This window comes from Pseudophryne corroboree, unplaced genomic scaffold (genome assembly GCF_028390025.1).
Source record: "Pseudophryne corroboree isolate aPseCor3 unplaced genomic scaffold, aPseCor3.hap2 scaffold_218, whole genome shotgun sequence".
In the NCBI taxonomy this organism is placed as follows: domain Eukaryota; kingdom Metazoa; phylum Chordata; class Amphibia; order Anura; family Myobatrachidae; genus Pseudophryne; species Pseudophryne corroboree.
The window spans coordinates 930,076-952,929 of record NW_026968826.1 but is presented as its reverse complement, the minus strand read 5'-3'; the positions used below and the strand labels follow the sequence as shown (position 1 = coordinate 952,929).

General features: G+C 46.7%; 14 non-coding genes across 14 annotated transcripts; 11 read left to right on the top strand and 3 right to left on the bottom strand.

Moving 5' to 3' along the window:
• Nucleotides 1-2,930: 2,930 nt before the first annotated feature.
• LOC135006964 (U5 spliceosomal RNA) lies at nt 2,931-3,043 on the bottom strand. The gene has a single exon (XR_010207026.1). It is a non-coding gene; the product is annotated as a U5 spliceosomal RNA (small nuclear RNA).
• Nucleotides 3,044-4,090: 1,047 nt separating this feature from the next.
• On the top strand, nt 4,091-4,207 carry LOC135006950 (U5 spliceosomal RNA). The gene has a single exon (XR_010207013.1). It is a non-coding gene; the product is annotated as a U5 spliceosomal RNA (small nuclear RNA).
• A 286-nt stretch (nt 4,208-4,493) lies between these two features.
• Nucleotides 4,494-4,609, top strand: LOC135006881 (U5 spliceosomal RNA). Its single transcript, XR_010206947.1, has one exon. It is a non-coding gene; the product is annotated as a U5 spliceosomal RNA (small nuclear RNA).
• Nucleotides 4,610-4,884: 275 nt separating this feature from the next.
• Nucleotides 4,885-4,997, top strand: LOC135006962 (U5 spliceosomal RNA). The gene has a single exon (XR_010207025.1). It is a non-coding gene; the product is annotated as a U5 spliceosomal RNA (small nuclear RNA).
• A 4,822-nt stretch (nt 4,998-9,819) lies between these two features.
• Nucleotides 9,820-9,983, bottom strand: LOC135007250 (U1 spliceosomal RNA). Its single transcript, XR_010207301.1, has one exon. It is a non-coding gene; the product is annotated as a U1 spliceosomal RNA (small nuclear RNA).
• A 144-nt stretch (nt 9,984-10,127) lies between these two features.
• LOC135006879 (U5 spliceosomal RNA) lies at nt 10,128-10,243 on the top strand. The gene has a single exon (XR_010206945.1). It is a non-coding gene; the product is annotated as a U5 spliceosomal RNA (small nuclear RNA).
• Nucleotides 10,244-10,513: 270 nt separating this feature from the next.
• On the top strand, nt 10,514-10,629 carry LOC135006955 (U5 spliceosomal RNA). Its single transcript, XR_010207017.1, has one exon. It is a non-coding gene; the product is annotated as a U5 spliceosomal RNA (small nuclear RNA).
• A 286-nt stretch (nt 10,630-10,915) lies between these two features.
• LOC135006934 (U5 spliceosomal RNA) lies at nt 10,916-11,030 on the top strand. Its single transcript, XR_010206997.1, has one exon. It is a non-coding gene; the product is annotated as a U5 spliceosomal RNA (small nuclear RNA).
• A 275-nt stretch (nt 11,031-11,305) lies between these two features.
• LOC135006928 (U5 spliceosomal RNA) lies at nt 11,306-11,421 on the top strand. The gene has a single exon (XR_010206991.1). It is a non-coding gene; the product is annotated as a U5 spliceosomal RNA (small nuclear RNA).
• Nucleotides 11,422-13,859: 2,438 nt separating this feature from the next.
• LOC135006961 (U5 spliceosomal RNA) lies at nt 13,860-13,972 on the top strand. Its single transcript, XR_010207024.1, has one exon. It is a non-coding gene; the product is annotated as a U5 spliceosomal RNA (small nuclear RNA).
• Nucleotides 13,973-18,800: 4,828 nt separating this feature from the next.
• Nucleotides 18,801-18,964, bottom strand: LOC135006980 (U1 spliceosomal RNA). Its single transcript, XR_010207041.1, has one exon. It is a non-coding gene; the product is annotated as a U1 spliceosomal RNA (small nuclear RNA).
• A 144-nt stretch (nt 18,965-19,108) lies between these two features.
• LOC135006877 (U5 spliceosomal RNA) lies at nt 19,109-19,224 on the top strand. The gene has a single exon (XR_010206944.1). It is a non-coding gene; the product is annotated as a U5 spliceosomal RNA (small nuclear RNA).
• Nucleotides 19,225-19,494: 270 nt separating this feature from the next.
• Nucleotides 19,495-19,610, top strand: LOC135006930 (U5 spliceosomal RNA). Its single transcript, XR_010206993.1, has one exon. It is a non-coding gene; the product is annotated as a U5 spliceosomal RNA (small nuclear RNA).
• A 286-nt stretch (nt 19,611-19,896) lies between these two features.
• On the top strand, nt 19,897-20,012 carry LOC135006904 (U5 spliceosomal RNA). Its single transcript, XR_010206969.1, has one exon. It is a non-coding gene; the product is annotated as a U5 spliceosomal RNA (small nuclear RNA).
• The last annotated feature ends 2,842 nt before the right edge of the window (nt 20,013-22,854 follow it).

Sequence of the window (22,854 nt, the reverse complement as noted above, 5' to 3'; positions counted from 1 at the left end):
GATCCTACTCTACACCCCAATGTGAATCCTTGTGGAGTCCAGTGTACCCCACAGAAGAAATTAATGTGTCACACCCATTGGCAGCAACCTTAGAATAGCTGCTGACGGGCACAATTGAGAAAGGAAGGGGGGGGGGACATTTGAATCCAGCACATAGATGCAATTCAAATATGTAATTTGAACCTTCCTATTTTAAAATATAATGGATGAACCTCACCCTGTGAGAACAATCTTCATGATATAGAGATCTCATATGCAAAATAAGTATGAGTTGGGATAGGGCTGGGGAGGGTGGCTGCTCGGGCAAGCCCCTCCCCCGTCAAGTTAAGGAGATTCAACTGAGGAGGCACAAGGGAACTCTCGTCTGGGGACAACAACTGCAGGGAGACCACATCTTTTCAGATGAACATGGGAGGGCGGAAGGCTGCCTAATACTGAAGCACCATCAAATATCAAACCATATGCAATAACTAGTACAAGCATTCCTGGGGGAAGGTCTGCAGGAGACGAATTTGCATACGGTGATGTCATCCAAGCAGAGGGCCAAACTTGGCTGGAACCCTCATCTGCATATGAAAAGAGAAAAGGGTTATGCAGGGCATGGCGGCCTTTTGCGGCGCTTGGATGACCCCTAGTTCGCATTAAACACCTCCACCCTCCTTCGGTGTGGGGCTCATGTTGGCTATGCCCCAGCCCCTGAAGCATTCAAGCTGATTTCTTGCAGCAGCTGGGCACTGTAACAGCTCCAGAGCTGCTCTGTAAGGCAAATAAAAGGGTGTGGGCCCTGCAGCACTACCTGTAGTTCGCATTGTGCGTTGGAAGGCACAAAGTAAGCAGACGGGAGAAGTCAGGATAGTGCGCAAGGGCATAGAAGGGAGCGGCTCAAGAAAAGAGAAGTGGAAACAGACAGCAAACTAGGCTGGAGAGAGACCTGAGACAAAGAGATCTGAATTATACGAGAGTCGACCAGAAGACGGATTTGCATACGGTGATGTCATCCAAGCAGTGGGCCAAAGTTGGCTGGAACCCTCATCTGCATATGAAAAGAGAAAAGGGGCATGCAGGGCATGGCGGCCTTTTGCGGTGCTTGGATGACCCCTAGTTCGCATTAAACACCCCCACCCTCCTTTGGTGTGGGGCTCATGTTGGCCATGCCCCATCCCCTGAAGCATTCAAGCTGATTTCTTGCAGCAGCTGGGCACTGTAACAGCTCCAGAGCTGTTCTGTAAGGCAAGTAAAAGGGTGTGGGCCCTGCAGCACCACCTGTAGTTCGCATTGTGCGTTGGAAGGCACAAAGTAAGCAGACGGGAGGAGAAGTCAGGACAGGATAGTGCGCAAGGGCATCCTTTTCTCTTAGTCCGTAGAGGATGCTGGGGTCACATTAAGAACCATGGGGTATAGACGGGATCCGCAAGAGACATGGGCACTTTAATACTTTCAAAGGGTGTGAACTGGCTCCTCCCTCTATGCCCCTCCTCCAGACTCCAGTTATAGGAACTGTGCCCAGGGAGACGGACATTTCGAGGAAAGGATTTATTGTTAAACTAAGGTGAGCATCTTACCAGCTCACACCTTAAGCATGCCGCAGAACGTGGCATTCAACAGAACACAAGCCAACGGCATGAACAATTGCAGCAAAAAGCTGACCAGAACCATAACACAACATGTGTATAACCACAAGTAATAACTGCAGACACAGTATGGACTGGGACGGGTGCCCAGCATCCTCTACGGACTAAGAGAAAAGGATTTACCGGTAGGTATTAAAATCCTATTTTCTCATACGACCTAGAGGATGCTGGGGTCACATTAAGAACCATGGGGTTATACCAAAGCTCTTGAACGGGTGGGAGAGTGCGTACGACTCTGCAGCACCGAATGACCCAACTTGAGGTTATCATCAGCCAAGGTATCAAACTTGTAAAACTTAGCAAAAGTGTTTAATAAATAGCTGCTCGGCAAAGTTGCAATGCCGAGACTCCCCGACCAGCTGCCCAGGATGAACCCACCTTTCTAGTAGAATGGGTCTTCACCTAATTCAGTAACGGCAATCCTGCCGTGGATTGAGCATGCTGAATCTTACCACAGATCCAGCGCATAATGGTCTACATGGAAGCAGGACACCCAATCCTGTTGGGAGCATACAGGACAAACAGAGCCTCTGTTTTCCTAATCTGAACCGTTCTGGTGACATAAATTTTCAAAGTTCTGACCACAGCCAGAGACTTTGACTTAACGAAGGTGTCAGTGGCCAAAGGCACCATGTGGAAAGATGAACCACCTTCGGCAGAAATTGTTGACGTGTCCTTAATTCTGCTCTATCTTCATGAAAGATCAAATAAAGGCTCTTGTGATACTGCATGGTTTGTACTGTTTTCCATGTGCTCCCAGATCTTTCAAGCAAGTAGCATGGTCAAGAAAGTTCTGTTTGAAAAGAAACAAACATTTACTGTCATTGTTATGCAAATAAACTTACATTAAAGCTAACAAGAAAGCACACTCGTTCTGTCTTTAAACTGATAAAAGAAACCCCAATAATATGGGCATACCTCCCAACTTTGTCGGCTCGCATAGAGGGACACACGCGCGGCGAAGTCGCGCGCGCTCCCAAAAAGGGCGTGGCCTAAGTAAAAGGGGGTGTGGCTTCGCGGGAGGACCCGCGATCGCGAGTCACGCCCCCGTTTTCGGCACTGAGGGGGCATGCCCAGCGCTCTGTGAGCCGCCGGCATGCCACCTCTCCCTCTGACTTCAGTGAATAGACGCTGTGCGCATGCGCACAGCGTCTATTCACCGCTGCTCTGCTAAGCAGGGCAGCGACAGACAGAGCCTCCCAACTGTCCTCCCCACCGCGGGACACTGCGGCCCGCAGGTGGGACAGCGGGACAGTCCCCAAAAAACGGGACTGTCCCGCGAAAATCGGGACAGTTGGGAGGTATGATATGGGGCATGCAAAAATTGAGATAAAACTCAGTTTTGCTCCTCTCCACGGAAATCTTTAATAAAAGGCGAAATATTTGTTAGTTCTGAAGAGAAACCAGAGCATGACCAAGATTCCACCTGTCGCCTGAGTGCCATGCCAGCAGTTCTCATTCAGCCAGGGCCGGCGCTACCACTAGGCAGCTTTAGGCAGCTGCCTATGGGCGGCGACCACTGGAGGGCGGCACTGCTTAGTGAACGAAAGTGAAAGAGAACACTTTTTTATCATGTGCCTCAGCAGAAACAGAGGAGCTGCTCGTGTGCGCCCAACACGTCTGTCTGACTCTGCCTTCAAAAGTGAGTTGACTGACTGTGTGCCTACTTCTGCAACCCTGCCGTGCCGCCGCCCCCCCACCTCTGCGATCATAACACATTCCACTATGTTATGTGGGCTATGTGCAGCCTGCTGCCGCCTGTGCTCCTGAGTCCGGGGTCCCGGGTCCCACAGTATCAGCCTATCACTGACTACCCGCCGCTCCCCCACGCGATGGTCTCCCGCGTCCCCCCCCATCACCCCTGCATTTGGGCACAGGGCACATGAAGGAGAGTCACCCGCTGGCCTGGTCCGCTCCGCATCACTGACTACCCGCCGCTCCCCCACGCGATGGTCTCCCGCGCCGCGTCCCCCCCCCCATCACCCCTGCATTTGGGCACAGGGCACATGAAGGAGAGTCACCCGCTGGCCTGGTCCGCACTGCTGCCGCATCGGGCGCCGCCTCTCCCTACAATCCAGTGCAAATTGTTATCCGCGCTACCCCCCCAATCCCGCGACCGGCTCCCGCATCAGTACCTGCTGCTGCCTCTTTTTGTGACAAGCGCCCCCACAGCTATTAGGCTCCCGCTGCACACCCCCCCCCCCCCCTCCCCTCCTGTTAGCTTTAATGTAAGTTTATTTGCATAACAATGACAGTAAATGTTTGTTTCTTTTCAAACAGAACTTTCTTGACCATGCTACTTGCTTGAAAGATCTGGGAGCACATGGAATACAGTACAAACCATGCTTATAGCAAGGAGAAGCCAGGTGAGAAATCTGCTTTCATTCAAATTGGGCGCTCACTTTGATCTGAATGAGGACTGCTGGCACAGCACTCAGGCGACAGGTGGAATCTTGGTCATGCTCTGGTTTCTCTTCAGAACGAACAAATCTTTCGCCTTTTATTAAAGATTATCCGTGGAGAGGAGCAAAACTGAGTTTTATCTCAATTTTTGCATGCCCCATATTATTGGGGTTTCTTTTATCAGTTTAAAGACAGAACGAGTGTGCTTTCTTGTTAGCTTTAATGTAAGTTTATTTGCATAACAATGACAATAAATGTCTGTTTCTTTTCAAGCAGAACTTTCTTGACCATACTAATTGCTTGAAAGATCTGGGAGCACATGGAAAAGAGTACAAACCATGTTTATAGCAAGGGGAAGCCTGGTGACAAATCTGCTTTCTTTCTTTCAAATTGGGTGCTCACTTTGAGCTGAATGAGGACTGCTGGCATGGCACTCAGGCGACAGGTGGAATCTTGGTCATGCTCTGGTTTCTCTTCAGAACGAACAAATCTTTCGCCTTTTACTAAAGATTTCCGTGGAGAGGAGCAAAACTGAGTTTTATCTCAATTTTTGCATGCCCCATCTTATTGGGGTTTTATTTTATCTGTTTAAAGATAGAACGAGTGTGCTTTAATGTAAGCTCATTTGCATAGAAATTACAGTAAATGTTTGTTTCTTTTCAAACAGAACTTTCTTGACCACACTAATTGCTTGAAAGATCTGGGAGCACATGGAAAAGAGTACAAACCATGTTTATAGCAAGGGGAAGCCTGGTGAGAAATCTGCTTTCTTTCATTCAAATTGGGTGCTCACTTTCAGCTGAATGAGAACTGCTGGCATGGCACTCAGGCGACAGGTGGAATCTTGGTCATGCTCTGGTTTCTCTTCAGAACTAACAAATATTTCGCCTTTTATTAAAGATTTCCGTGGAGAGGAGCAAAACTGAGTTTTATCTCAATTTTTGCATGCCCCATATCATACCTCCCAACTGTCCCGATTTTCGCGGGACAGTCCCGTTTTTTGGGGACTGTCCCGCTGTCCCACCTGCGGGCCGCAGTGTCCCGCGGTGGGGAGGACAATTGGGAGGCTCTGTCTGTCGCTGCCCTGCTTAGCAGAGCAGCGGTGAATAGACGCTGTGCGCATGCGCACAGCGTCTATTCACTGAAGTCAGAGGGAGAGGTGGCATGCCAGCGGCTCACAAAGCGCTGGGCATGCCCCCTCAGTGCCGAAAACGGGGGCGTGACTCGCGATCGCGGGTCCTCCCGCGAAGCCACGCCCCCTTTTACTTAGGCCACGCCCTTTTGGGAGCGCGCGCGACTTCGCCGCGCGTGTGTCCCTCTTTGCGAGCCGACAAAGTTGGGAGGTATGCACATATTATTGGGGTTTCTTTTATCAGTTTAAAGACAGAACGAGTGTGCTTTCTTGTTAGCTTTAATGTAAGTTTATTTGCATAACAATGACAGTAAATGTTTGTTTCTTTTCAAACAGAACTTTCTTGACCATGCTACTTGCTTGAAAGATCTGGGAGCACATGGAAAACAGTACAAACCATGCAGTATCACAAGAGCCTTTATTTGATCTTTCATGAAGATAGAGCAGAATTGAGGACACGTCAACAATTTCTGCCGAAGGTGGTTCATCTTTCCACATGGTGCCTTTGGCCACTGACACCTTCGTTGAGTCAAAGTCTCTGGCTGTGGTCAGAACTTTGAAAATTTATGTCACCAGAACGGTTCAGATTAGGAAAACAGAGGCTCTGTTTGTCCTGTATGCTCCCAACAGGATTGGGTGTCCTGCTTCCATGCAGACCATTATGCGCTGGATCTGTGGTAAGATTCAGCATGCTCATTCCACGGCAGGATTGCCGTTACTGATTTAGGTGAAGACCCATTCTACTAGAAAGGTGGGTTCATCCTGGGCAGCTGGTCGGGGAGTCTCGGCATTGCAACTTTGCCGAGCAGCTATTTAGTAAACACTTTTGCTAAGTTTTACAAGTTTGATACCTTGGCCGATGATAACCTCAAGTTGGGTCATTCGGTGCTGCAGAGTCGTACGCACTCTTCCACCCGTTCAAGAGCTTTGGTATAACCCCATGGTTCTTAATGTGACCCCAGCATCCTCTAGGTCGTATGAGAAAATAGGATTTTAATACCTACCGGTAAATCCTTTTCTCTTAGTCTGTAGAGGATGCTGGGCACCCGTCCCAGTCCATACTGTGTCTGCATTTATTACTTGTGGTTATACACATGTTGTGTTATGGTTCTGGTCAGCTTTTTGCTGCAATTGTTCATGCCGTTGGCTTGTGTTCTGTTGAATGCCATGTTCTGCGGCATGCTTAAGGTGTGAGCTGGTAAGATGCTCACCTTAGTTTAACAATAAATCCTTTCCTCGAAATGTCCGTCTCCCTGGGCACAGTTCCTATAACTGGAGTCTGGAGGAGGGGCATAGAGGGAGGAGCCAGTTCACACCCTTTGATAGTCTTAAAGTGCCCATGTCTCTTGCGGATCCCGTCTATACCCCATGGTTCTTAATGTGACCCCAGCATCCTCTACGGACTAAGAGAAAAGGATGCCCTTGCGCACTATCCTGACTTCTCCTCCCGTCTGCTTACTTTGTGCCTTCCAACGCACAATGCAAACTACAGGTGGTGCTGCAGGGCCCACACCCTTTTACTTGCCTTACAGAACAGCTCTGGAGCTGTTACAGTGCCCAGCTGCTGCCAGAAATCAGCTTGAATGCTTCAGGGGATGGGGCATGGCCAACATGAGCCCCACACCAAAGGAGGGTGGGGGTGTTTAATGAGAACTAGGGGTCATCCAAGCACTGCAAAAGGCCGCCATGCCCTGCACGCCCCTTTTCTCTTTTCATATGCAGATGAGGGTTCCAGCCAACTTTGGCCCACTGCTTGGATAACATCACTGTATGCAAATCCGTCTGCTGCAGACCTTCCCCCAGGAATGCTTGTACTAGATGTTGCATATGGTTTGATATTTGATGGTGCTTCAGTATTAGGCAGCCTTCCGCCCTCCCATGTTCATCTGAAAAGATGTGGTCTCCCTGCAGTTGTTGTCCCCAGACGAGAGTTCCCTTGTGCTTCCTCAGTTGAATCTCCTTAACTTGACGGGGGAGGGGCTGCCCGAGCAGCCACCCTCCCCAGCCCTATCCCAACTCATACTTATTTTGCATATGAGATCTCTTGATCATGAAGATTGTTCTCACAGGGTGAGGTTCATCCATTATATTTTAAAATAGGAAGGTACAAATTACATATTTGAATTGCATTTATGTGCTGGATTCAAATGTCCCCCCCCCCCCCTTCCATTCTCAATTGTGCCCGTCAGCAGCTATTCTAAGGTTGCTGCCAATGGGTGTGACACATTAATTTCTTCTGTGGGGTACACTGGACTCCACAAGGATTCACATTGGGGTGTAGAGTAGGATCTTGATCTGAGGCACCAACCGGCTCAAAGCTTTTGACTGTTCCCAAGATGTTCAGTGCATTCTCCTCTATAACCCCGCTTCCATGAACAGGGAGCTCAGTTTGTAGTTGGTGCCTTCAGTAGCAGGCCACTTAACAGGGGCCTGCCTCAGGCAGCCTATTCTTAGCTATAAATTTTGACAAGAAAAGAAGAACTTGTTTTATGAGAATCTACAAGGGCTGCAGCAGGCTAGGTCTAATAGACATCTTTACTGCAGCTTCATCACTCCCAGCGGCGCTGTATACTCCCATGCCCTGGTTGCTGGGTCACTGCAGCGGAGGCTCCGGTTTCATCCTAAGGTCAGTCACACACACACCACCCTTCCGGATCACGAGGCCGCTGATGAAGGGGAGCGTGGCCGTAGGGGGTGGACCGTGTGCGCACAAGCGTGGACACTGATTACTGGGCAGCCGCTCCACTAGCCACCAGGTACAGTTAAGGAGCACAGGTCTGGGGGTTTTTCTCCTATATTAACCCAATTTTGTACTGCCCGCAGCGCATTGTGATAGGTATTAGGGCCTGATTCAGGTTGGATTGCAATCACAATAAGCGATCCAACTGCAAAAATTGCTAAGAGCATACGCATGTGCCTGCATTTTCTGCGGCACCCCGCAGAGAATGCGATCGCCTCTGCCTGTCAATCGGGGCGGGGGGGGGGATAGGTGGGTCAGCAACACTCCATTTCCAAGTCTGGGATGGAGCGGTGCGGGGGCAAGGCTTCAAAATGGGGTCTGCAACGGAGGAGACACAGGGGGCGTGGTCACAGCGGCTGTATGACATCACATTCAGCCGCTGTGATCACAAAAATGGTGGCGGCTTCCTGCGCGCACATACAGTCTGCACCAGCAGGAGGCTACACCATTTTTTATGATCACGCTGAACTGCAGTGCGACTGCAATTACAGCATGGTCAAGAAGGGAGGCGTCATGCTGGGTGGCCATGCCCTTTCACTGTGCAGGAGCCAGCACCGCTCACACACTAGTCCCCGGGTGCAGCCCCCAACCCCCGGGACACCCGGAGCAACAAAATGTAGATTCAGGCCACCAGGCCATGCCCCTACCTATGAAACCATGCCTCCTTTTTACCATTGCGCTGCTTATCTGCGCGCACTGCATTACAATCTCCCTCGCCACCTCTCTGGGTGTCACCAGTGATAGTGACACCTCTGCCATGCTTGTAGCAGCTGGTCCTAAGATCTACGCCTCAAGCCCTGAGTGTTTGCCCTTGTGACTTGTTGATCATCATAGCGAAGCAGATGCTTACAGAAAACTGCAGGGGCTTAGATTGAAAATATAAAAATTGATAGGTATAAGGTAGAGAGGAGCGGGTTCGGTTCTCCGAGAACCGAATTCCCCACGAACTCCACGTTGTTTACACTGGTCCGAGGCAGGCTCGGTTGTTCCCGCCTGACTCGGAAAACCTGAACAAGGGAAAATGTCATCATCCCGCTGTCGGATTCTCGCGAGATTCGGATTCCATATAAAGAGCTGCGCGTTGCCGCCATTTTTACTCGTGCATTGAAGATAGAGCGGAATGGACGTGGCTATGTTCTCTCAGTGGAATTCTCAATATCAGTGCTCAGTATCAGTGGTTACTTATTGCTGCTCAGTAATACTAGTAGTGTGTCTCTCCTGCTCAGTGTCAGTTCTCAGTAGTATCCTCATCAGTGCTCAGTATCACTGCTCATTGTCTTGTGCTGCATTGTGGTGCTCAGCATACTACAGTACATTACTAATAGTCCAGTGCTGCATCTTGCTGCTCAGTGTCAGTTCTAGTATCCTCATCAGTGCTCACTATCACTGTTTATTGCATTTTGGTTTTCTGTATACTACAGTAACATAGTAATATAGTAACATATAGTAACATAGTTTTTGAGGTTGAATAGAGGCAAATTGCCCATCGTGTTCAACCTGTTTTAAGTTGTGATGATTCTACATTCTTGCTGAATAATGTTTTATGACTAGTTAGCTACTATAACTCATGTTACCCCCGGATTAACCATGTTGATATTTTAAGTATTATAACCTTGGATAGCTTTTTCATTCAGAAATGTATCCATTCCTTTTTTAAATCCAATTACAGAGTCCGCCATTACCACCTTCCCTGGCAGGGAATTCCACATCCTGATTGCCCTAACAGTGAAGATCATAGTATCTCACCTGGCAGGTAAGTAGGAGTTCGGCTAGAGCTGTGGAGGATTGCTGCTCCGGGCACCCCCTGTTAAGTGAAGGAGATCCAACTGAGGCAGCACAAGGGAACTCTCGAAAGAAGAACAAGGCTAGAGGAAGATCTGAGACAAAGAAATCTGACTTTTACCAGAGCTAACCAGAGGAAAGCACAAACACAGTCCCCCACTACCACAAATAATGCAGTCGAGTTTCCCACATTTGGGGAAATCACAGGGGTCAGCATACCCAGAATGCAATGAATGAACCTCACCCTGGGAGAACAATCTTCATGACCATGGTATCTCCTATGCAAAATAAGTATGATTTGGGATAGGGCTGGGGAGGGCCGCTGCTCAGGCACATCTCTGTCAAGTAAAGGAGATTCAACTGAGGCAGCACAAGGGAACTCTCATCTGGGGACAACAACTGCAGGGAGAACACATATTTTCAGATGAAAATCTTGGTCATGCTCTGGTTTCTCTTCAGAACGAACAAATCTTTCGCCTTTTACTAAAGATTTCCGTGGAGAGGAGCAAAACTGAGTTTTACCTCAATTTTTGCATGCCCCATCTTTTTGGGGTTTCTTTTATCGGTTTAAAGATAGAATGAGTGTGCTTTAATGAAAGCTCATTTGCATAGAAATTACAGTAAATGTTTGTTTCTTTTCAAAGAGAACTTTCTTGACCATGCTACTTGCTTGAAAGATCTGGGAGCACATGGAATACAGTACAAACCATGCTTATAGCAAGGAGAAGCCAGGTGAGAAATCTGCTTTCTTTCAAATTGGGCGCTCACTTTGATCTGAATGAGGACTGCTGGCATGGCACTCAGGCGACAGGTGGAATCTTGGTCATGGTCTGGTTTTTCTTCAGAATGAGCAAATCTTTCGCCTTTTATTAAAGATTTCCGTGGAGAGGAGCAAAACTGAGTTTTATCTCAATTTTTGCATGCCCCATATTATTGGGGTTTCTTTTATCAGTTTAAAGACAGAACGAGTGTGCTTTCTTGTTAGCTTTAATGTAAGTTTATTTGTATAACAATGACAGTAAATGTCTGTTTCTTTTCAAGCAGAACTTTCTTGACCATACTAATTGCTTGAAAGATCTGGGAGCACATGGAAAAGAGTACAAACCATGCTTATAGCAAGGGGAAGCCTGGTGAGAAATCTGCTTTCTTTCTTTCAAATTGGGTGCTCACTTTGAGCTGAATGAGGACTGCTGGCATGGCACTCAGGCGACAGGTGGAATCTTGGTCATGCTCTGGTTTCTCTTCAGAACGAACAAATCTTTGCCTTTTACTAAAGATTTCCGTGGAGAGGAGCAAAACTGAGTTTTATCTCAAATTTTGCATGCCCCATCTTATTGGGGTTTTATTTTATCGGTTTAAAGATAGAACGAGTGTGCTTTAATGTAAGCTCATTTGCATAGAAATGACAGTAAATGTTTGTTTCTTTTCAAACAGAACTTTCTTGACTATACTAATTGCTTGAAAGATCTGGGAACACATGGAAAAGAGTACAAACCATGTTTATAGCTAGGGGAAGCCTGGTGAGAAATCTGCTTTCTTTCTTTCAAATTGGGTGCTCACTTTGAGCTGAATGAGAACTGCTGGCATGGCACTCAGGCGACAGGTGGAATCTTGGTCATGCTCTGGTTTCTCTTCAGAACGAACAAATCTTTCGCCTTTTACTAAAGATTTCCGTGGAGAGGAGCAAAACTGAGTTTTATCTCATTTTTTCCTTGCCCCATCTTATTGGGGTTTTATTTTATCTGTTTAAAGATAGAACGAGTGTGCTTTAATGTAAGCTCATTTGCATAGAAATTACAGTAAATGTTTGTTTCTTTTCAAACAGAACTTTCTTGACCACACTAATTGCTTGAAAGATCTGGGAGCACATGGAAAAGAGTACAAACCATGTTTATAGCAAGGGGAAGCCTGGTGAGAAATCTGCTTTCTTTCATTCAAATTGGGTGCTCACTTTCAGCTGAATGCAGGGCCGGTGCAAGGTTCCTCGGCACCCTAGGCAAATCTTCATCGCCCCCCCCCCCCCCCCCCCAATGCCCGGCCTCTCAGGTGAAACAGTGCGTAGGTAGCGTCTTCTAAGCTCCTTTTAAGCTTTATAAATATATACAATATACTCCTGTACTTGTGCGCAGCACTTGCGCAGAAATAGCTTAACAACGTTTCGGATGCTTTGATATTGAATCTTTAATATTGGATGTTTTGTCAAAAGATGCAACATTAAAGCATCTGAAAAGTTGATAAGCTACAGTTGTATTTCCGCATATGTGCATACTGTACTTCTTTGAAACATGTGGAGTGCCACCCATAAATACAGGAGTGCCACCCATAAATACATATATATATAGTATATACATACATAATAATTTTGACACATCCTCCAACACCGCTACACCAGTTCCCCAGTCCCCCCCAAGCCCTAGATGCTTGTACAAAGTTAAAAAAAAAAACCTCTGCAGGGTGGTGTGTTTATTAAATGTGACGTTTCAGGGACCGTATCCCCTATCTTGAAGAAGGGGAACGGTCCCCAAATGTCACATTTAATAAACAACACACCCTGCACAGGGTTTTTTTTCCACTTTGTACAAGCCTCTGAGTGCCGCCAGCTATTTGGATACCATATGCATGTGAGCATGTACCCTTATGGAGTGACAGAGGAAACAGGTTACTATATATATATATATATATATATATATATATATATATATATATAGTGGAAAGGAAATCAGCGGCACTCAGCAGACTGTTGTAAAGTAAAAAAGTCTTTAATCCGGTCCATATATATATATCTAAAAAGATCTATCAAGATAGATGTACTGTGTTTATACATAGATGGATATACTGTGTTGTGTGTATATGTGTGTATATATGTGTATATATATATATATATACACACACACACGTGTATATTACTGTGGCCGTTTATTGTGGCCACCTACAGACAGCTGCCACCTCTCAGGCACTAGAGAGGCGCAGCTGCTGCAGAACCTATTGCCTTTCACATAAATTAAATAAGAAGAGGCAGAGGGGGGGGAAGAAGTGAACCTAGCTACAAGATGCAGGAGGGGGGGGGGAGCAGCGGGAGCCTAATAGCTGTGGGGGAGCTGGTAATAAGAAGAGGCAGAGGGGGGGGGGGGGGGAAAGAAGTGAACCTAGCTACAAGATGCAGGAGGGGGGGGGGAGCAACGGGAGCGTAATAGCTGTGGGGGAGCTGGTAATTAGAAGAGGCAGAGGTGGGGGGGGAGAAGTGAACATAGCTACAAGATGCAGAAGGGGGGGGAGAAGTGAACATAGCTACAAGATGCAGAAGGGGGGGGAGAAGTGAACAAAGCTACAAGATGCAGAAGGGGGGGGGGAAGTGAACAAAGCTACAAGATGCAGGAGGGGAGGGGGGGGGGTGCAGCGGGAGCCTAATAGCTGTGGGGGCGCTTGTCACAAAAAGAGGCAGCAGCAGGTACTGATGCGGGAGCCGGTCGCGGGATTGGGGGGGTAGCGCGGATAACAATTTGCACTGGATTGTAGGGAGAGACGGCGCCCGATGCGGCAGCAGTGCGGACCAGGCCAGCGGGTGACTCTCCTTCATGTGCCCTGTGCCCAAATGCAGGGGTGATGGGGGGGGGGACGCGGCGCGGGAGACCATCGCGTGGGGGAGCGGCGGGTAGTCAGTGATGCGGAGCGGACCAGGCCAGCGGGTGACTCTCCTTCATGTGCCCTGTGCCCAAATGCAGGGGTGATGGGGGGGGACGCGGGAGACCATCGCGTGGGGGAGCGGCGGGTAGTCAGTGATAGGCTGATACTGTGGGACCCGGGACCCCGGACTCAGGAGCACAGGCGGCAGCAGGCTGCACATAGCCCACATAACATAGTGGAATGTGTTATGATCGCAGAGGTGGGGGGGCGGCGGCACGGCAGGGTTGCAGAAGTAGGCACACAGTCAGTCAACTCACTTTTGAAGGCAGAGTCAGACAGACGTGGTGGGCGCACACGAGCAGCTCCTCTGTTTCTGCTGAGGCACATGATAAAAAAGTGTTCTCTTTCACTTTCGTTCACTAAGCAGTGCCGCCCTCCAGTGGTCGCCGCCCATAGGCAGCTGCCTAAAGCTGCCTAGTGGTAGCGCCGGCCCTGGCTGAATGAGAACTGCTGGCATGGCACTCAGGCGACAGGTGGAATCTTGGTCATGCTCTGGTTTCTCTTCAGAACTAACAAATATTTCGCCTTTTATTAAAGATTTCCGTGGAGAGGAGCAAAACTGAGTTTTATCTCAATTTTTGCATGCCCCATATCATACCTCCCAACTGTCCCGATTTTCGCGGGACAGTCCCGTTTTTTGGGGACTGTCCCGCTGTCCCACCTGCGGGCCGCAGTGTCCCGCGGTGGGGAGGACAGTTGGGAGGCTCTGTCTGTCGCTGCCCTGCTTAGCAGAGCAGCGGTGAATAGACGCTGTGCGCATGCGCACAGCGTCTATTCACTGAAGTCAGAGGGAGAGGTGGCATGCCAGCGGCTCACAGAGCGCTGGGCATGCCCCCTCAGTGCCGAAAACGGGGGCGTGACTCGCGATCGCGGTTCCTCGCGCGAAGCCACACCCCCTTTTACTTAGGCCACGCCCTTTTTGGGAGCGCGCGCGACTTCGCCACGCGTGTGTCCCTCTATGCGAGCCGACAAAGTTGGGAGGTATGCCCATATTATTGGGGTTTCTTTTATCAGTTTAAAGACAGAACGAGTGTGCTTTCTTGTTAGCTTTAATGTAAGTTTATTTGCATAACAATGACAGTAAATGTTTGTTTCTTTTCAAACAGAACTTTCTTGACCATGCTACTTGCTTGAAAGATCTGGGAGCACATGGAAAACAGTACAAACCATGCAGTATCACAAGAGCCTTTATTTGATCTTTCATGAAGATAGAGCAGAATTGAGGACACGTCAACAATTTCTGCCGAAGGTGGTTCATCTTTCCACATGGTGCCTTTGGCCACTGACACCTTCGTTGAGTCAAAGTCTCTGGCTGTGGTCAGAACTTTGAAAATTTATGTCACCAGAACGGTTCAGATTAGGAAAACAGAGGCTCTGTTTGTCCTGTATGCTCCCAACAGGATTGGGTGTCCTGCTTCCATGCAGACCATTATGCGCTGGATCTGTGGTAAGATTCAGCATGCTCATTCCACGGCAGGATTGCCGTTACTGAATTAGGTGAAGACCCATTCTACTAGAAAGGTGGGTTCATCCTGGGCAGCTGGTCGGGGAGTCTCGGCATTGCAACTTTGCCGAGCAGCTATTTAGTAAACACTTTTGCTAAGTTTTACAAGTTTGATACCTTGGCCGATGATAACCTCAAGGTGGGTCATTCGGTGCTGCAGAGTCGTACGCACTCTTCCACCCGTTCAAGAGCTTTGGTATAACCCCATGGTTCTTAATGTGACCCCAGCATCCTCTAGGTCGTATGAGAAAATAGGATTTTAATACCTACCGGTAAATCCTTTTCTCTTAGTCTGTAGAGGATGCTGGGCACCCGTCCCAGTCCATACTGTGTCTGCAGTTATTACTTGTGGTTATACACATGTTGTGTTATGGTTCTGGTCAGCTTTTTGCTGCAATTGTTCATGCCGTTGGCTTGTGTTCTGTTGAATGCCACGTTCTGCGGCATGCTTAAGGTGTGAGCTGGTAAGATGCTCACCTTAGTTTAACAATAAATCCTTTCCTCGAAATGTCCGTCTCCCTGGGCACAGTTCCTATAACTGGAGTCTGGAGGAGGGGCATAGAGGGAGGAGCCAGTTCACACCCTTTGATAGTCTTAAAGTGCCCATGTCTCTTGCGGATCCCGTCTATACCCCATGGTTCTTAATGTGACCCCAGCATCCTCTACGGACTAAGAGAAAAGGATGCCCTTGCGCACTATCCTGACTTCTCCTCCCGTCTGCTTACTTTGTGCCTTCCAACGCACAATGCGAACTACAGGTGGTGCTGTAGGGCCCACACCCTTTTACTTGCCTTACAGAACAGCTCTGGAGCTGTTACAGTGCCCAGCTGCTGCAAGAAATCAGCTTGAATGCTTCAGGGGATGGGGCATGGCCAACATGAGCCCCACACCAAAGGAGGGTGGGGGTGTTTAATGAGAACTAGGGGTCATCCAAGCACTGCAAAAGGCCGCCATGCCCTGCACGCCCCTTTTCTCTTTTCATATGCAGATGAGGGTTCCAGCCAACTTTGGCCCACTGCTTGGATAACATCACTGTATGCAAATCCGTCTGCTGCAGACCTTCCCCCAGGAATGCTTGTACTAGATGTTGCATATGGTTTGATATTTGATGGTGCTTCAGTATTAGGCAGCCTTCCGCCCTCCCATGTTCATCTGAAAAGATGTGGTCTCCCTGCAGTTGTTGTCCCCAGACGAGAGTTCCCTTGTGCTTCCTCAGTTGAATCTCCTTAACTTGACGGGGGAGGGGCTGCCAGAGCAGACACCCTCCCCAGCCCTATCCCAACTCATACTTATTTTGCATATGAGATTTCTTGATCATGAAGATTGTTCTCACAGGGTGAGGTTCATCCATTATATTTTAAAATAGGAAGGTACAAATTACATATTTGAATTGCATTTATGTGCTGGATTCAAATGTCCCCCCCCCCCCCCTTCCATTCTCAATTGTGCCCGTCAGCAGCTATTCTAAGGTTGCTGCCAATGGGTGTGACACATTTATTTCTTCTGTGGGGTACACTGGACTCCACAAGGATTCACATTGGGGTGTAGAGTAGGATCTTGATCTGAGGCACCAACCGGCTCAAAGCTTTTGACTGTTCCCAAGATGCTCAGTGCATTCTCCTCTATAACCCCGCTTCCATGAACAGGGAGCTCAGTTTGTAGTTGGTGCCTTCAGTAGCAGGCCACTTAACAGGGGCCTGCCTCAGGCAGCCTATTCTTAGCTATAAATTTTGACAAGAAAAGAAGAACTTTTTTTATGAGAATCTACAAGGGCTGCAGCAGGCTAGGTCTAATAGACATCTTTACTGCAGCTTCATCACTCCCAGCGGCGCTGTATACTCCCGTGCCCCGGTTGCTGGGTCACTGCAGCGGAGGCTCCGCTTTCATCCTAAGGTCAGTCACACACACACCACCCTTCCGGATCACGAGGCCGCTGATGAAGGGGAGCGTGGCCGTAGGGGGTGGACCGTGTGCGCACTGGCGTGGACACTGATTACTGGGCAGCCGCTCCACTAGCCACCAGGAACAGTTAAGGAGCACAGGTCTGGGGGTTTTTCTCCTATATTAACCCAATTTTGTACTGCCCGCAGCGCATTGTGATAGGTAATAGGGCCTGATTCAGGTTGGATTGCAATCACAATAAGCGATCCAACTGCAAAAATTGCTAAGAGCATACGCATGTGCCTGCATTTTCTGCGGCACCCCGCAGAGAATGCGATCGCCTCTGCCTGTCAATCAGGGCGGGGGGGGGGGGGGGATAGGTGGGTCAGCAACACTCCATTTCCAAGTCAGGGATGGAGCGGTGCGGGTGCAAGGCTTCAAAATGGGGTCTGCAACGGAGGAGACACAGGGGGCGTGGTCACAGCGGCTGTATGACATCACATTCAGCCGCTGTGATCACAAAAATGGTGGCGGCTTCCTGCGCGCACATACAGTCTGCACCAGCAGGAGGCTACACCATTTTTTATGATCACGCTGAACTGCAGTGCGACTGCAATTACAGCATGGTCAAGAAGGGAGGCGTCATGCTGGGTGGCCATGCCTTTTCACTGTGCAGGAGCCAGCACCGCTCACACACTAGTCCCCGGGTGCAGCCCCCAACCCCCGGGACACCCGGAGCAACAAAATGTAGATTCAGGCCACCAGGCCACGCCCCTACCTATGAAACCATGCCTCCTTTTTACCATTGCGCTGCTTATCTGCGCGCACTGCATTACAATCTCCCTCGCCACCTCTCTGGGTGTCACCAGTAATAGTGACACCTCTGCCATGCTTGTAGCAGCTGGTCCTAAGATCTACGCCTCAAGCCCTGAGTGTTTGCCCTTGTGACTTGTTGATCATCATAGCGAAGCAGATGCTTACAGAAAACTGCAGGGGCTTAGATTGAAAATAAAAAAATTGATGGGTATAAGGTAGAGAGGAGCGGGTTCGGTTCTCCGAGAACCGAATTCCCCACGAACTCCACGTGGTTTACACTGGTCCGAGGCAGGCTCGGTTGTTCCCGCCTGACTCGGAAAACCTGAACAAGGGAAAATGTCATCATCCCGCTGTCGGATTCTCGCGAGATTCGGATTCCATATAAAGAGCTGTGCGTTGCCGACATTTTTACTCGTGCATTGAAGAGAGAGCGGAATGGACGTGGCTATGTTCTCTCAGTGGAAATCTCAATATCAGTGCTCAGTATCAGTGGTTACTTATTGCTGCTGAGTAATACTAGTAGTGTGTCTCTCCTGCTCAGTGTCAGTTCTCAGTAGTATCCTCATCAGTGCTCAGTATCACTGCTCATTGTCTTGTGCTGCATTGTGGTGCTCAGCATACTACAGTACATTACTAATAGTCCAGTGCTGCATCTTGCTGCTCAGTGTCAGTTCTAGTATCCTCATCAGTGCTCACTATCACTGTTCATTGAATTTTGGTTTTCTGTATACTACAGTAACATAGTAATATAGTAACATATAGTAACATAGTTTTTGAGGTTGAATAGAGGCAAATTGCCCATCGTGTTCAACCTGTTTTAAGTTGTGATGATTCTACATACTTGCTGAATAATGTTTTATGACTAGTTAGCTACTATAACTCATGTTACCCCCGGATTAACCATGTTGATATTTTAAGTATTATAACCTTGGATAGCTTTTTCATTCAGAAATGTATCCATTCCTTTTTTAAATCCAATTACAGAGTCCGCCATTACCACCTTCCCTGGCAGGGAATTCCACATCCTGATTGCCCTAACAGTGAAGATCATAGTATCTCACCTGGCAGGTAAGTAGGAGTTGGGCTAGAGCTGTGGAGGATTGCTGCTCGGGCACCCCCTGTCAAGTGAAGGAGATCCAACTGAGGCAGCACAAGGGAACTCTCGAAAGAAGAACAAGGCTAGAGGAAGATCTGAGACAAAGAAATCTGACTTTTACCAGAGCTGACCAGAGGAAAGCACAAACACAGTCCCCCACTACCACAAATAATGCAGTCGAGTTTCCCACATTTGGGGAAATCACAGGGGTCAGCATACCCAGAATGCAATGAATGAACCTCACCCTGGGAAAACAATCTTCATGACCATGGTATCTCCTATGCAAAATAAGTATGATTTGGGATAGGGCTGGGGAGGGCCGCTGCTCAGGCACATCTCTGTCAAGTAAAGGAGATTCAACTGAGGCAGCACAAGGGAACTCTCATCTGGGGACAACAACTGCAGGGAGAACACATATTTTCAGATGAAAATCTTGGTCATGCTCTGGTTTCTCTTCAGAACGAACAAATCTTTCGCCTTTTACTAAAGATTTCCGTGGAGAGGAGCAAAACTGAGTTTTACCTCAATTTTTGCATGCCCCATCTTTTTGGGGTTTCTTTTATCGGTTTAAAGATAGAATGAGTGTGCTTTAATGAAAGCTCATTTGCATAGAAATTACAGTAAATGTTTGTTTCTTTTCAAACAGAACTTTCTTGACCATGCTACTTGCTTGAAAGATCTGGGAGCACATGGAATACAGTACAAACCATGCTTATAGCAAGGAGAAGCCAGGTGAGAAATCTGCTTTCTTTCAAATTGGGCGCTCACTTTGATCTGAATGAGGACTGCTGGCATGGCACTCAGGCGACAGGTGGAATCTTGGTCATGCTCTGGTTTCTCTTCAGAATGAACAAATCTTTCGCCTTTTATTAAAGATTTCCGTGGAGAGGAGCAAAACTGAGTTTTATCTCAATTTTTGCATGCCCCATATTATTGGGGTTTCTTTTATCAGTTTAAAGACAGAACGAGTGTGCTTTCTTGTTGGCTTTAATGTAAGTTAATTTGTATAACAATGACAGTAAATGTCTGTTTCTTTTCAAGCAGAACTTTCTTGACCATACTAATTGCTTGAAAGATCTGGGAGCACATGGAAAAGAGTACAAACCATGCTTATAGCAAGGGGAAGCCTGGTGAGAAATCTGCTTTCTTTCTTTCATATTGGGTGCTCACTTTGAGCTGAATGAGGACTGCTGGCATGGCACTCAGGCGACAGGTGGAATCTTGGTCATGCTCTGGTTTCTCTTCAGAACGAACAAATCTTTCGCCTTTTACTAAAGATTTCCGTGGAGAGGAGCAAAACTGAGTTTTGTCTCAATTTTTGCATGCCCCATATTATTGGGGTTTCTTTTATCAGTTTAAAGACAGAACGAGTGTGCTTTCTTGTTAGCTTTAATGTAAGTTGCCATAGATGCAGTGAAACACGCGTGTAGGGCACGGCGTGTCCGCGTGTATTTGACTCATGTGAAATGTTATAAAACAAAAATATATGATTATGATGTTAGCTGTTAGTCTCCACTAATAGGGAATAGAAGCTGAGCTATAAGAAAGGAATACACTAGATATGATGTCACTTAGCAATTACAATGTCTAAAGTGCATACAGATAGCTACTAATAACTCTTGATAAGAAAGTATATCAGTGTGGGTATATTTATATGATGGAATATTGGGACTAGTGAATATATATCACTCCTGCTGTCCAGATTGGCAATAACCAGACAATTATGATAAGAGTAGAGATGTCACATGGGCTGCTATAGATATTAATTTAATGCTGTATGTGTCATTTGTTACAAATGGATACATTTTCTATGAGTCAGCCTAGCAGCTGCATGTTCTAACAGAACACTATCCTCACACAGAATCTGCTAACCTTGAGATAACTAAATGACAGTGTGTAACAGTCTCTTTACTATAAGACTGTTACAAAGTAATATATATATTTGAAGTCAGTCTAGCAGCTGTGTGTTCCAGCAGTTTATAAGACAAAGAAAATCTCCTATTGTGGAATCTAGACACATGGGACTGCTGGCCTGTGTCATACTATTTCTATGTAATACCAGTAACATGTATATAACTGTTACATAATTGTTACAAATGGATAAATCTTTGAGTCAGCCTAGCAGCTGCATGTCCTAACAGGACACCATAAATCCTTTACAGTGTAACAAATTGATTGGTAACACTTAAAGGCTGGAGAGCAGTTATATGCCTTACTAGCATACTCAATATACCACATTATTACACCAGTTACCACGATTATTGACAGCGCATTTGATATATTATATTACCCTCACATTGAGTCTGTTTACCTTTAGATAACTAAGTGACCGAATATGTAACAGTTTCTCTATCATAAGACTGTTACAAAGTGAGATAGATATATTTGGAAGTCAGTCAAACAGCTGTGTGTTTCAGCGGTTTATAAGAAAATTCCTCATTGTGGAATCTGGACCACTAAGGGTTATTATATATATAGCACATGGAATTGCCACATCTCCCTATATGATAATTTCATTACACTGTAACATAATAAGAATTAACTCTTTAACAGTGTAAATAGAGAGTAATGAATCTCTGACACATGGAATATATTATTTCTTAGATGAATTGGATAAACCATTATGACAGACACTTTGCTTCCTAATAAGAATTGAGGTGGCTATACCTCTAAGGAAAGCATTATTGCCTACGCCTAGATCAGATTAAATAAGATCTGGCTGAATATATGAAGGAAGGTTGCTATTTATATGAGAATTGGAATTGCTATATTCCTTAAGGCAACCCCACCGATTGATATATGTTGTCAATTAAGTATATCTGAACGGCTATATCTGGACCAGATTTAATAAGATCTGGCTGATTATATGAAGGAGGGCTGCTATTTATATTGGAATTGCCATATTCCTTAAGGCAACCGCACCTGTTGGTATATCTCGCCAATTAACTATATCTAAACAGCTAAATTAAAGCTATTCATCATTTTTTTTAGTTTGGATATTAATAAATATGATCTTTCCATGATGCATAGAGATTTCCCTATCAAGTGATTCCTTATCCGATATAGAAAGCTATCCCCCTATGGTATTGAATTTAGGAATATAGTCTTAGGGGACACAGAGAAATAAGTGATCCCCATCTACCTAAGCACCCCACAAATTGGAGGCTAGCTTACCGGTTATACTCAATCACCCCCACAAATTCGCCAATGGGGATGGCTTCCCGGGAGGTAACCCCTATTGAGTGAAGGGAGTATATAGGATATGACCCAGTGGTACCTGACGACATAGATACTAACAGCTATTTAATAACATTACGCTAGAAAGTGATTATTAGCAACATATATATCTATATAAACAACCCCGCCAGGGTTGTGCCTTCAAAAATAATCACACACGGACACGCTTTTTAAACCTTTTTTTCACATCTCTTTATTCTTCTTATGCACATGTATGTTAGTTCTGTGATTTTAACCTTTATGTTTCACTGCAGTTTGGGATAATAATATTAATATTTATCCAATTTTAATACATACTTAATAAAGGTTATATTTTATGATTCATTCATTCTGTCCAGTGCGTCAACAGTGCAGATTTCTTCTTGTTTTTTCTCCCAAATTCTATAACAATGACAGTAAATGTTGTTACTTTTCAAACAGAACTTTCTTGACCATGCTACTTGCTTGAAAGATCTGGGAGCACATGGAAAACAGTACAAACCATGCAGTATCACAAGAGCTTTTGATCTTTGATCTTTCATGAAGATAGAGCAGAATTGAGGACACGTCAACAATTTCTGCCGAAGGTGGTTCATCTTTCCACATGGTGCCTTTGGCCACTGACACCTTCGTTGAGTCAAAGTCTCTGGCTGTGGTCAGAACTTTGAAAATTTATGTCACCAGAACAGTTCAGATTAGGAAAACAGAGGCTCTGTTTGTCCTGTATGCTCCCAACAGGATTGGGTGTCCTGCTTCCATGTAGACCATTATGCGCTGGATCTGTGGTAAGATTCAGCATGCTCATTCCACGGCAGGATTGCCGTTACTGAATTAGGTGAAGACCCATTCTACTAGAAAGGTGGGTTCATCCTGGGCAGCTGGTCGGGGAGTCTCGGCATTGCAACTTTGCCGAGCAGCTATTTAGTAAACACTTTTGCTAAGTTTTACAAGTTTGATACCTTGGCTGAT